The sequence below is a fragment of the Ornithodoros turicata genome, chromosome 4 (genome assembly GCF_037126465.1).
Source record: "Ornithodoros turicata isolate Travis chromosome 4, ASM3712646v1, whole genome shotgun sequence".
In the NCBI taxonomy this organism is placed as follows: domain Eukaryota; kingdom Metazoa; phylum Arthropoda; class Arachnida; order Ixodida; family Argasidae; genus Ornithodoros; species Ornithodoros turicata.
Genome location: NC_088204.1, coordinates 10,141,139 through 10,154,924, shown reverse-complemented (window position 1 = coordinate 10,154,924; position 13,786 = coordinate 10,141,139). Strand labels below are relative to the sequence as shown.

The 13,786-nt window shown below is 44.8% G+C and overlaps 1 protein-coding gene across 2 annotated transcripts in view; it reads right to left on the bottom strand.

Moving 5' to 3' along the window:
* The window catches only part of LOC135391005 (QRFP-like peptide receptor), a 169,187-nt gene extending 156,039 nt beyond the window's left edge, over positions 1 to 13,148 (bottom strand). For both annotated transcript variants that reach the window (XR_010421848.1, XR_010421850.1), the window contains exon 1: positions 13,004 to 13,148. The gene's annotated coding sequence lies outside the window, so the exon portion shown is untranslated. The remainder of the gene's footprint in view (positions 1 to 13,003) is intronic.
* Between the last annotated feature and the right edge of the window lie 638 nt (positions 13,149 to 13,786).

Sequence of the window (13,786 nt, the reverse complement as noted above, 5' to 3'; positions counted from 1 at the left end):
TTGTTCCTGATGAGAAGTTAAAAGATGTCGAGAGGAACCAGCGTGCAGCCCTTCATAACCTGGTTACACCGTCGAGACTAAGAGGAGCCGGATTTATCAGAACAGGCGATAGTGTAGGCCGCTCTCTCCGTTTTAATTTGTCTTGCATCAAACCAACCAGATACAGTGTTACTATCATTAGAACACCTATGCTACTTCGCATGTTGCCAGATTATTTTCAGATTAATAAGAAAGTTGGCTGCCGCATGCTTTCTACCTCTTCAACCTTGCAACCAACATTGTTTATGGTATGTAGACGGGTAGAAATCCAGCGATCCGGTAAGGAAGTATGAAGGGAATTGCCTCAGGACGAGTGCCGCCGATATTTCGAACAGAGACTGTTCTTCTTCTGTTCCTCTCCCAGAAGATGAACAGTCTCTGTTCGAAATATCGGCGGCTCTCGTCCTGAGGCAATTCCCTTCATATTGTTTATGGTATGTTTCTTTTTTCTCGAGACGTGTGCATAGCACTCACACATACACCGCAGCACACACGCACACGCAGGTACGATACATTCGTTCCATATGCGATCTAATAAGCAGACGGATTCGCTCGAAGGCACCGAAGAAGTTTACGTCATGTGATCTTGCAAAAGACCACATTCCCTCCTAGGCAGGGACACGTTACAGGTTCATGGGAAATGTAAAAAAAAAAAGAAAAAAGAAAGAGAAGAAGCAGAAATCAATGCTTGTCAAGTGAAGGACAGGTAGACGGGAAAAATTAGGATTTTTATCCAGAATGTTCGTGCGTGTTGTCGTCCAGAGGAACATTGCGTTATATGTTTCGTTTCGCAATCTAATAACTTGTGGTCCATTCCCTAATAACCTGGCACGGTTCCGTGTTTGATAACGACAGAGCATGTAGAAAACAAAGAAAAAGATGAAGACGAAGGGCAGAAAATAAAGAAAAACGATCTTATATTCATCTTCAGATGCAGAGTGATTTCATCCATATCATGTCTTTGAGTCAAGTACACATTTCGATTATTTTAGCTATATTTACTACCCGGGCCTTCATTTGAGTTAGAACACTCGGATTCACGCGCTTGTGATGATGATGGTGATGTGATACAAAAAAAAGAAAGGGTATGTGAGTCACGACGAAGTCGAACTGGCTACCCCTGAACGCTTACACACACAAAAAATGAACCAGTTAAAGTGATTCGGTTTAACATGTATACTCGCGCTTTTGTATAGGCAACCAACATGCTTTGCTTGCATTCAAAATGCTCTTCTTTTTTGAGTTGCGTTTTCTTCGGTGCGCTTATAGTGTTTCTTTTTTCTTTTTTTTGTTATCACGCTGCATGAGTAGGCCACTGCCAGACATAAAGAAAAAAAGAATGTAAACGTCAATAAGCGAATTCGTGGACTCCATCCTGAGACGTGATGTCGATAGAAGGGGGGCAGATGAATTGCCGCTAGGATAAAATGACCGTCGAAAGCATTGCTCGCAGGAGCTTCGCATCCCAGCCTTGACAGTCACACAAGCCAATGTTCCTGGGTGCTCTCACTTAGCGTTCCCTGCTTCTCGGTCTTGGACGGCGATCGGGCACCGCGTGAATGCCGTTCTTGCCGCTCTTTCTGCGAGCAATTACGGCTGAGGGTCCTTTTTGTCGGTTACGACTTTGTCAGTCTTCCTCAGCCTTCGGAATTCCTGGAACGCCAAAAGCAGAGACGTCCAAAAAGAAAAGGTGACGTCGCTGTGTCGTTTTCGCGAATGAGAGTTGAGAATGGTAGAAGTGCAAGGGTGCAGGCGAGCTGGTACATTGTAAAACGACGATAAAACCGAAGACACGGAAGAGAAAAATAAATAAATAAATAAAGGCAACAGCAGCGAATCACCAGCGAAAGAAACTGACATGGATATAATAATGCTATAAATTTTGAGTAAACTGTTGTAAGTAAAAGAGAATGCCGATATCTGTGCATTTAATTTCGAGCGTGTGGACTACAGAGATGATTGTCGGCGTCCTCGGACGGACGGCCTACTCCAATTCAAGAAGTCTGTGGCAAAATAATTATGAACAGCAAGTACCCAATCTCCTGTAAAAACCAGACATATGCACGAAACAAGAACAAAACGCCTAAAAAAAGCAAAAGCAAAAAAGAAATAAACGATAATTTGTGGTTTTATCCTGTACGAAAACTATGATCATGAACAAAGATGAAGTGGGTGGTCTGTGGATTGATTTTGCCAACCTGAGGGGTACGTTAACGTGCACTGAAGCCCCAGCACACGGGACAACGCACTTAACGCTCATCGCGGAAGACGGCGTGACATGTCTGAGCCAGGGTTGAGGAATGGGGTCACCCATTTCATTCCAATTCCATTCCGAGGAATGGAGATTTGTGATAATTCCATTCCTCTCAATTCCTCGGAATGAAAAGGTATGGTCAGTTCCCACTCCTGGAATGGCTTGGCAACCCCATTCCATTACTTCAATTCCACCAGTAAAAGAAAAGGGATCGGTAACGGTACTGGCTATCACACAGGACTGCTAGAGGAGATTCACACTGCACAGCCCGAAAAAAAAAGCACAAATACTTATTATTTAATTGATTAATTATTAATTATTTCGTTCCGGGTGCGGGTACAGTGCGTGTGCAAAGGGCGCTAGGGCAGAAACCAGCGGGTTGAAACCAAAACTAGCAGCGGAACAACCAGATCATTCAGGGTTGTTTGGATTTAATCCACATGGATTTAATCCAGCGGATTTTTTAAAATTTGATCCACACAATTTTATCCGGATTTTTTAGAGATTTTCTCCAGATGTGATGCGGAAGCCAATCTGAATTGAACGTCACACGGAAAACTCCCGGTTTATTTTCTTGTAGTGTTGGCTGTTTGCAAAAGCCCAGGCACGCGAAACATTGTCTTTTAAGGCTTTTAACTTTTTAACTTAGAACTTTTCAGATTTAACTTTTTCCCGCTTTCTTCTACTTCATTCAGGGAGAGACTTTCTTCCAGTTCCTGGAGGCACTGTAGCTGAAGTGCGCGGAAACATGACCGCTAATCCAGGCGTGTAGGATCCACACCATTCAACCACGCGTGCATGGAACTCCACTTTTCGGAAAACAACAGAAACTGATACAATGTTGCTGGGACAGGCAGTTCCGTAAACAGAAACTATCAGAGGTCACCCGAAATCAAGAACAGCAAAGCACATTTGTTTTTACTCCGTGTCAAATTTCTAGCCTCGTATATATTCTCAAAAAAATATCCGGGTTTTATCCAAAAAAGCCCACTGGATGGGATCTTTTTAAAAATATCCGGATTTTTTTTCAATCCTCATTCGAGTTCCATTCGAATTCCATTCCACTGCAGTCCGAAAAAAAAAAAAAAGAAGAAGAAGCAAGCCTAATTCCATTCCCATTTCATTCCTATGACAGTTTCCACCATTCCATTCCAATCGCATTCCGGGCTTTGGTAAATCTGGAATGATTCCGGAAGCATTCCAACTCCGGAGTGGCAACCCCGCGACTCTCGTCTGAACAACTTGTACCCTATACCACCAAGTTTCTAACGTCCAGCCAACCTATCCAACGACACAGGTAGAAGCAAAAGACAAGACAAGAGGCAAGTCACACGAATGAAACCGAGGGATGGGAACGACAAGGCGGTGGAATAAGTATACGGGACCACCGTATATATATATATATATATATATATATATATAGACTACAAGTAATGAAGAGACTTGGGAGGCCGTATAAGGGTTAAAAACACTTGCTACTTTTATTACATTAATAATTAAGGGGGCGCTAGGAATAGATTTACAGTTAGGGGTCGACGTTTCGGCAGTCAGCGCTGCCAGGCAGCGCTGTCAGCGCTGTTGAAGGCAGCGCTGACTGCCGAAACGTCGACCCCTAACTGTAAATCTATTCCTAGCGCCCCCTTAATTATTAATGTAATAAAAGTAGCAAGTGTTTTTAACCCTTATACAGCCTCCCAAGTCTCTTCATTACTTGTAGTCTATTTGTTTTCGCGTCCATCTGTACTCAGTTATACATTCATATATATATATATATATATATATATATATATACACCACTATCTGCAATGTTTGTTATCTAACATCTCGATAACGTACATCTACATCTCGAGTAACGTAATCTTGCGAGTATGGCACCTACCAGAACCAATCGTCACATCGTGTCACTCGGAACCTTGTCCGTTGATTGGGTGATGTGCCACTCTAAGAAAAAAATGAGTAAAACGGGGAGTAATCGTAGCTTCTACTCCCCTAGTCTGCAATTACTCCCCATTTTAGTCCCCTAACCCGAAATTTAGTCTCGACATTTACTCCCCAGGATTGCAAATTGTCACTGAACTTCGCAAATGGTCTCCTGAATGCAACAGTCTACGTAAATATGGGTCCTTGGTCAATTTGAACGGCATAAGGCTGTATAACTCAGACAACGTAGCAATTTTTCCAGCCACACAGAGTAAGAAACAGTTAGCGCTTCTTTCTTCGCAAATTGTGCGCTATGTATGGCGCAAGATTTTATATCACGCGATACATCACGGTTGACGGTTCCCTTCAAAGTATTGTCATGCATGCACACGAATTATGTACTTGGGACTCTTACAACAGCGCGTGAAATGCCGTCTCCACTCTATAACATTCATTTACTCCCGTGCATTTACTACTGAAAGGGACTATTTTTTGTTGCAATGCATTTAGTCCCCAAAAGGAGTAAAAGTACTCCTTTTTTTCTTAGAGTGTGGATACCGCGTCCAATCAACGGATAAGATTCTGAGTCACGCGCGCTGCCACTGTTTCCGGTAGCTACGATATAGCCTCACGTTGACGTTACTAGCGGTCTACCAACAGAGACTGTTCCTCTCAAGTCAGCATACGGTATATTTCTGCGCGAAGCAATGATAAAAAAAATATGAACTCAACTGCGTATCGCAAGGAGATTGCGTATCACATGAAATTAATGTATATTAGAGAGTTTTAGCAGACCGTTGATAACGTGGCTAGCGTCGAACCGTATCGACCGGAACCAATCAGTGGACAAGATTCCGAGTCACGCACCACTGCGATTGGTTCCTATAAGCACGATAACCTTATCAACGGTATACTAAAACTCACTATTATATATCGCTCTCTGCGTATCCCATTCAAACGACGAAACGGGGCATGCATTGCTGCCGAACCCCTATAGGTAGCCCTATGTACGAATGCACAAATGAATGAGAGTACATCACATGCGTGACAGGTCGCGGAGTTCATGACAGAAGAGACGCCTCAGAATGTATTATGTATCGCGCTTTCTGCGGACGATGATCATGAAGGTCTTCATGGCGGAGCAGCGACGAAGTCGGTAATGTGCCGAAACATTGCGAAAATTGTTGTCAATTAAAATAGAGAGAGATAATCTTTTTATTAACACGCCCAAAATTTATACAGTTCAAAATGTGGTCCGCGAGGTGAAGGTAAGGCAGGAATACAGTGATTAGGTTAAATCGAAACTCGCGCCAGTATCTCGTGTAAATAAAGAAGTTCGTTCAAAATTACAGCGCATTTAAAAACCGGTATCTCTAAAGAAATTGTCGGCGCTGCTGATGTGTACAACAGATTCACGCCCCAGAAATATAAGGCTGGGTGGAGCGGTAGGTGATTGTATAAAATTCACGGAAGTGACGGTGACGAAGCGGTTAATACAACGGGCTGGAAATAGGGATGTGCGGTACAGAGAGGAGTACGTTCCTCACAGTGCGTACACTCGGGCATAGCCTCCTATATATATATATGCCTGTCCAGTGGCGGATCCAAGGGGGGGGGGGGCGATCGCCCCCCAAAACGTCAGTGTATACGTTGGATTTCCCTCTCCCCCTCCCCACTACGGGCTCCGACAAAGAAACCGCCCCTGTGCCTGTCCAATGAGGCAAAATCGGCCTTTAACGCTACCGTACGGGAGCGCCAGTTTCCTAGGGTAGGAAACAGAGACAGTCAGAGCAGTGACAACCTTTGCTTACCCCGTAAACGTACCCCGCCGGACACGCGGTGCATACGCTGCTCTGCAGCGCTTTGCGGAGTTAAGCGCCTTGGATGGGTGCACGATGTGCAAGCTTCAGTCATCGCTCGATAAGCCAGTGGTTATCGAGAGACGCTGCGCCAGTTAGGGTTGGTACGGTCTCTTTTGGGGTGTCATGTCATGTATCCGACTGTCAGACGCCACCGGTTGTAATTTACACTTTGTGTGTGAGAGTACGGCGTCATATTAACCGATACCGCTGATATCGCATCTAGGTAACTATCACCAACCTGGGGAACTAGCGCCACTATTGTGAACGACAGGCGCCTGTGTGTTTCGAAATCATTGGACAGGCATGTAGTATATAGGAGGCTATGACTCCGGTGGCGTTTTAAGGGGTGCGATCTTGTCCAGCTTCGGAGAAAGGTTCACGAAACTGGCGTATTTCTTCATCGGAGCAGCCACATGCTAGCTATCAGGAAGAGATCGAACAAGCAACGGGTGAGCGACTATTCTATTCATATCTCAGGGTGTGTTCCCGCTCGTCTTTGCCGCTAGGATGTCGCTCCAGTGCAGAAATGCGACACCTCAGTGTTCCATAAACCTTTGTCCCAAGCTGCACGTGTGCCGGATACCATGACGCAGGAAGCACCACTGATGAAGATGATGACTGGACAACAACATGGGTTCATGGTGCATTAGCAACTTGGGCCATAGGGAAACACTAGTGCTCGTTTTAGTTCCATCTGTATATATTTCATGTGCTTCCCAAAGCTAGTCTTCGGGTGCTCAAACTGCTGTTTGTTATACTTTGTGGTAGCAGTAAATGAGAGTAGATCACGTGCGTGACAGGTCACGGAGTTTATGACAGCGGCAAAGCCTCAGAATCTATTATGTATCACGCTTCCCGCGGATGAAAGAGAGGAGGAAGACCAAACCACGTGAGGCTGCGTAGGAGTGCACATTCCTAACGAGTAATGGTGACGTCACAAAGTGCTCAAAGGCGTCGTGAACAACGCCCTACCTGCAATTAATCTCTCCAAAGGGCACGTAAAGCTTCAACCCCTGCAACGGAAAATAATTTTTTTTGACGTCTGCATTCCGTTGGTGCTCGCCGTGCACGCTAGTCAGCAATCCGTTATCAAACCATAATTAACGCCATGTACGAAACAATGTGCGTTCCTGCCAGAGATGGAATAACCAGGAAAACATGGCTTGGTCGCGCAGGCGCTAGAAAATATGTGACGCCCACGTCATGCGTGTGCGAAGCGGCCCAATAGGTAATTATTAATAGAAAAATTATTTTATTAATGTCGGGCCCTTCTTTATTTCAGACTTGACTGCCATTATTAATTTCAGCACTTCCATTATCTGAGTATAGGAATTATGGTGCCACGTCTTTTCGAAGTATTCGCTGCGAAATCGACCCATAGGAGGCGAAACTGTCACCTTTCTAGTGTGGATAACACGTAGGCCGATGTTCGGAGTTGATGAATTCCGTAATTTTACCGTGATTTTTCGTAATTCTAGGGTATATTCACCGGAAGATCACTGGTACGATACGGCTCGGTTCCCCCAATGCTCCACCTACAGCAGTAAACGCTGAATAAACGTGTAAAAGCAGACGACGCGTCCACACAATAGTTGTTCATCGTTTCTCCGCAGCGCGCCGACACTGTTCGATCTCGGAGCGCATACTTCCGCGCTCTGAGGCGAATACCAGATTTTTATTCACACGGGTGCAAATCCGGGGGCAGAGACCATGCGGCTGGGGTAAAATATGCGTCCTCTAGCGAAAAGTGCGGGTAAATCCCACGCTGGGTGGCGTTGCTTTCGGCGGGCACTACTGGGCGCGCTACATGTCGACTGTTTCTATACTTGTTCGCTTTTCGACACACGGCGCTTCCGCATTGCGACATCGTTCCAGAAGAATGTCGACACAGTTCCCACTGAAGTCGGCCCAGCACGCATACAACCCCGTCCTCCACTCCTTCCTGCTTTCCTCTCTCCATCTATCCACATCTGTACGCCGCTCGTAGCCACAGTTAACACGGCTAACACGGAATGAAAAAAAAAAGAAAAACATCGTCACATACGTACACTCACTGCTTCCTAGTGCGTACAATATATCAGCGATATGAGCTCAGTTCCGCACAACTTTTGCGCGCGAGAAAGCGATAGCAGCGCGAGATTGTATTTCTTTTTTTTTACTTTCGATTTCCTCTTGTCAACTGAAACCCCAAGGGTCTTTTACGTCAACTTGTCACAGGCGGTTTTTTTGGGCACGGAACCGCAGCCTCTGTTATGCAAAGCGCCCGAAGGCATCGGAAACACATGAAAGCAGGGGAAGACGATTTCCGTGACGTGTCTGTGAGTCAAATATTTCGGTCCTGGCGAGAAACGTATCAGAGTGAGTTCTGCTTCAATGTTTGCGCGGAAGGGTGGTGCTTTTACTCCAACAGAGACAATGGAATGCCAGTTTGAAATATGCTATACTACGGAGGACTTCACTGTCATAGGTTACCAAGGACAATGGGTGTTTTTCAAGTTGAGAAGTGGCGCTACGGATGCTGGGCCTTCGAACTTCCGGTCCGAAATTTCGCTCAATTTGAGCAAAGCAACACTTTATACGATCTGGCTTAAACGACAACCATGACGAGTTCGCGTGGGAACGCCTGCACCCCAAAGAAGTAAAGTACTGTAACAAATACCTCTCACGTACTTTTCTTATGACGAAGATAAGGTTTCGTGAAACATAGTGCATGTTTCGGTTTTGTTTGGCGTGCGCTTTAAAATCGCAATCTTTTGCTGTGGGAAAGGTTCTGTTACAATGCGGTCAATTTGACCCTTCAAATAAGAAAAGATGACAAGCAACATTTCAGATATGGGAGAACAAAATGTACAGGCAGTGTTTTACGCAGCAATCTTCGGCACTCTGACGGTATATAGTACGCATGTAATCGTTTTCTTTAGCTTTGGGACGAAGCTTTGACCTTAGCGATGCTCTATTCACATTATAAGCTGATAATCTTATCACAGTCACGCGCAATTCAACGCGATAAGTACACAGCACGGCATTTGGTGACAAGTGCCTATACCCCTTAGTCCAATTTTTGTTTACGCTGACATTTTTTCCAAATGCGCAGGGTCCGAGGGTATGCGTTGCATTTTATGTCCCGTTCATGCAGAATTAGTGCATTTAAGCCCGGAACACCCGCCTATGTTTACGTTGAAAGCACACTTAGTCTATATGACTCCGGTCCGAACTTCGGACCGGAAGCGTAGATCCACGTGACGTTGCAACTTCCCTTACGTCATTTTGACAGGAAGTTGCAAAACCACCCATTGCGGATTGGACGAAAAAATACAAATACTATCATGGAGACTGTGGCTCTACCAGTGCGGCTACTCCAGCTCACTCCTACTGCTATCTTGTGGTTCATAGCACCCATCCCATCAGACACCACCGAATCCCTGTAGACCCCTGTTTTCTGGAGAGATTGGAAGAAAACTGGACGATCTCCGATTGGGCAGGAATCGCCCTTCACAAAGGGCCACCCGAATTACGTCGACCAATCATCATTATAGTTCAGTGAAGATTATAGTTACAGAGCATGACGCAAGTTCGGGAGCAGTACTGTGGGGGAAAATCCAATCAATGAAATCACTGTCTGCAATTCTCTCATACCCTCATCTTTACCGAAGACGAAGCCCTCGAGATCAACATGACAATGGTGAGAGAAGAACCGTTGCTGTTCAGGGAGACAGGATGCTCTGACACTTAAATTAATTCCGTCAGCGAATCGCAACACACGAAACACGCCAGCGCATTGGTATCCATGAATCGGCTGCGTAAATATAGCAGAGCCGTCGAAGCACGTAGTGGACTTCACGTCATCCCGAATGTTGTTCTAACGCCTGACGAACACATAACTTTGTCTGCGAGTCTGAATATGCGTCTGGAACATCTCAGTTAAGACCGCTGCGTAGACAACACAAATGAATCAATGAACTCTAATTTTGTAAAGCAAACATCCACACTATCGGGTGTCTGCCTCCACTTGCCTTCCGAAAAAAAAAAAAAAAAGAGGGAAAGAAAGAAAGAAAGGAAGGAAATGAAAACGGTCCGCCGAATGCAATGAAACGAGAATTCCAGTGGAAGAAAATGACAGTGTTTTCCGTGATAATTTGACTTACTTTGATAAATTGACTTAATTTATGCAAGTCATCGTTCTTAGCGAGCTGCGCCCGTATTGAATCATATAGCCGTGAAGCTACACCCGCACGTGTTGGTATGCAAGGACAAACCGTGTAAAATATGCTGCAAGTGTTCGTGTGCAACGCTTACTTCTTCGGCTATACTTGTTCAATATGCAAAATGTACTTTTCAAGGGCGGGTTAATAGCAGTGTAGCTTCAGTATTTGAGTCGTGTCTGCGGCAGAGGCATGTCACGCTCTTGTAAAAAAGCCCGACCCACTTAAGTATGTGTCAAGCATGTTGTCAATAGCACAAGTGTACGAAGTTGGGGTAGTTGGTATCTTGACATATTGTTGAATGCAGCAAGATACAACACAAGGAAGAACGAAGTTGACACCACGGCTGCTTACTCACAACTGACAGAATATTTACCTCCAGTTTTTGGACCTGAATTTGAGTCGGAACAGCACACACGTGTGTTGGACTTACAGTCCGAGGTCTAAAAAAGGAGTCGTACCTTTTGATTCATGTCACACCAAATTGGTTAAAAGGGGAATTGCGTCAACGGCACTTTGGTCTTCTTTGAGTAAATCATGTGAACACCAAATACAAAGCAGCCTTCGCCTCTCAGGTCCAGAGGTTGATGGAGGGAGGCTACCCACTTTCACTTTTGCAGAACGTTGCTGAGATCGTATTGCAGAAGGTAAAGGGCAAGGCGAGAAGGCTGCATAGCGAGTTGAGGGGCAGGCCTATAATAATGCCATACATTCATACCTTGTCTCACGATTTCAAAAATGTGGCTAAAAGGCATGGGGTTCCAGTAGTTTTGACTGCTCCTATGAAGCTCCTGGTTTTGTGTTCTAGAGTCAACAACCCTACGCCCACATGTGAATGTAAAGCGCAGCACAAAAAAGAAGCTTTTGTGAGTTGCCGACAGCAAGTATAGTTTACAGCATACCGCTCTCATGTGAACGACGATATATTGGGCAAACGGGGCGATGCCTCAACACACGGCTGCTTGAGCATAGGGCAGCGGTATCCAATTCAACTCCCTGAGGACACCTTGCCATTCACTGTCGAACATGCGGGTGTAAGCCACTTTTTGGACACACAGAGGTAAAAGCTATGCTCAAACAAAAGATAGCAACGGAGGTAGCTCAAGCATCTTTAATAATAAAGAACGGGGGTATGTGTGTAAGCCAGCCGTCCATTGACCTGTCTTTGGAAGAGATAGCATATCTGCATACGACGTAATCTTTGATGTGGAATAATGTGCTCGGTACTTTGTCAGCCATGCGTGGCATGTGTGAAACTGTTAGATAGTGACGGGTTATCTTTAAGCTTGTGTGTTAACAATGGTGGTGGTGGGGGGGCAGTGGATCTTATTCATGTTTCAAACCTGTTCATCGTAAATGCTTTATTTTCCTTGTCCGTCCCGAAACAAACCCAAGCAGCACAATGTACTGAAAGTTGAGTGCAATAGGGGTGGACGGTATGTGTCTTGTCAATGTTCTTTAGTTACACGAGCCTGTTCAAGGCCTTCCACATACCCGTCCACCCCTATTGCACTCAACTTTCAGTACATTGTGCTGCTTGGGAATATTCTGTCAGTTGTGAGTAAGCAGCCGTGGTGTCAACTTCGTTCTTCCTTGTGTTGTTTCTTGCTGCATTCAACAATATGTTGCCAATAGAACTTTTCTGAAGTTAGAAATGTTACGCGAGAGAACTGTCAGTAATAATAAAAAGAATCTTCACTGGGATGCTACTAACGTCTACGTTCCATAAATGAGCTATGATGCTTTTTCTTCTTCCTTTTTTTTCTTTAAGCAAAAACCATAACCGCAAGTTTTACATAGTAGCTGACTTATACGATTACAAAGTTATTTTGAAAATCATCGTGATGGGTGAGCCATTCAAGCTCGTAAAAGGCGCTGCGTCAACTAACGTTCGTTTTGAGATCCGTTGATTGTGTGTTGATAAAACGAGGTTTCGAGATTTTAGCAAAAACTGAGACGTACGCAATAAAAAAATCGCACGTCACAAATCATTCGTCATCTTACGCTGATCTGCTGACGCGCACAACTTTTATAAATTACGAGTACTTTGTAATATCTGAAGTCACGAACATGAGCTCCAAAGTTTTGAATTGTCTAAAGTGGCATGTGATAAGCTGACATTAAGACAAAGGGATAAATGTATTCAACGAGGAACTAAGAAAAAGCACGGCATGCATTCATGAGGACTGCGAAGAGACCGAGTTGATTACAGTCATAATGTGGCATGTAGCATAAACTATAAGGACAACAAGGACAACATGGAAGAAACTGCTTGATAGACCCTGTCCTTGTGTCCCCCGGGTCTAGCAATGCCACTTTGTGAGCATTCATATAGAACAATTGACAAAAAAGTACACGAGTGTTACTAGTAGGATAAAAGCGCCAATAGCCATGTAATGCACCCGTAGCATATCTCATAAAGGTGTCACATATACCGGCCAAACGCACAGGTCCCATTAGAAACATTAACTCATAACTTCTCGAACGTTAAACGGTGGTTGCAAAGTTTAAGTTCAACCAAAACTTCCTGTGAAAGCAAAGCAATTCACGGTGGAAACATGCTCACTTGCACATGTTGCACACTATAAGGGTCTCGCAAAATTATTTCCGCAATCATCTCTAAGCTGTCGCGCATGTTACATCCCGTGCGCGCAGAGAACAAACTTTTAAACAGGATCGTAACTTCCTCCCAACTTTAAATTAAACTGCACAGAAATGCACCGTACCTCGCAGTTTTGTCTTGCTCGCTCGGCTGGTCCCAGAGGCGTCCCACGGAGATGGCAGACGACAATTCAACGCGGACGAACTGCACAACTCGGTGCGTACAGAACTGCGATGTATCCTGGCGCAAGTCCGGTTTCGGTTTGAAGCTCAAGCCAGACCTTCGCTCTCGGGGTTCGAGCGCGTGCCGCTAGGGGACGCGGTGGGCATTAGTGAGGTCTTTTCTCGGTCGTGCGCTTCCATCAATGTCGTCAAGGCAACAGGACGCGATGGAACTTCAGACATCGTCCGCTTCTTATTACGAGCGAAAGCAGCTCGGAGAAGGGACACGCGGACAGCGAGAGAGTGCAAAGTAATGCTTCTTGCTGTCTTGATTATTGCTGGTAGTTTCAGCCTTCCTATGACTCTGTGGCGGTGATATCGGAACATCTAAGGAATGCAATTTTCGCTGCATGTCTGTGTCTTTTTTTTGTATCATACCTGTAGACAGAAACTTTGTCGTGTTTCCATCCGTATGCGTCAAACGAAGGCGCTACATCTTCTCTTCTGACGTTGCACGAGCAATTTGTATATGTGTGTGTGTATGCCTTGAAATGAAATGCCTTGAAAAGTGTGTGTATCATGATTTGACACCATTATTATTATTATTATTATTATTATTATTATTTGTTCTGATTTGAGTTTTTAGGACGCACGGGCAGTAGGGCCAACATACAAGATACAACTGTGTGTTACGTTTGTGAAATTTTGTCTTTTTAATTGTCTTTTGTGACAAAGTCATGAACCCA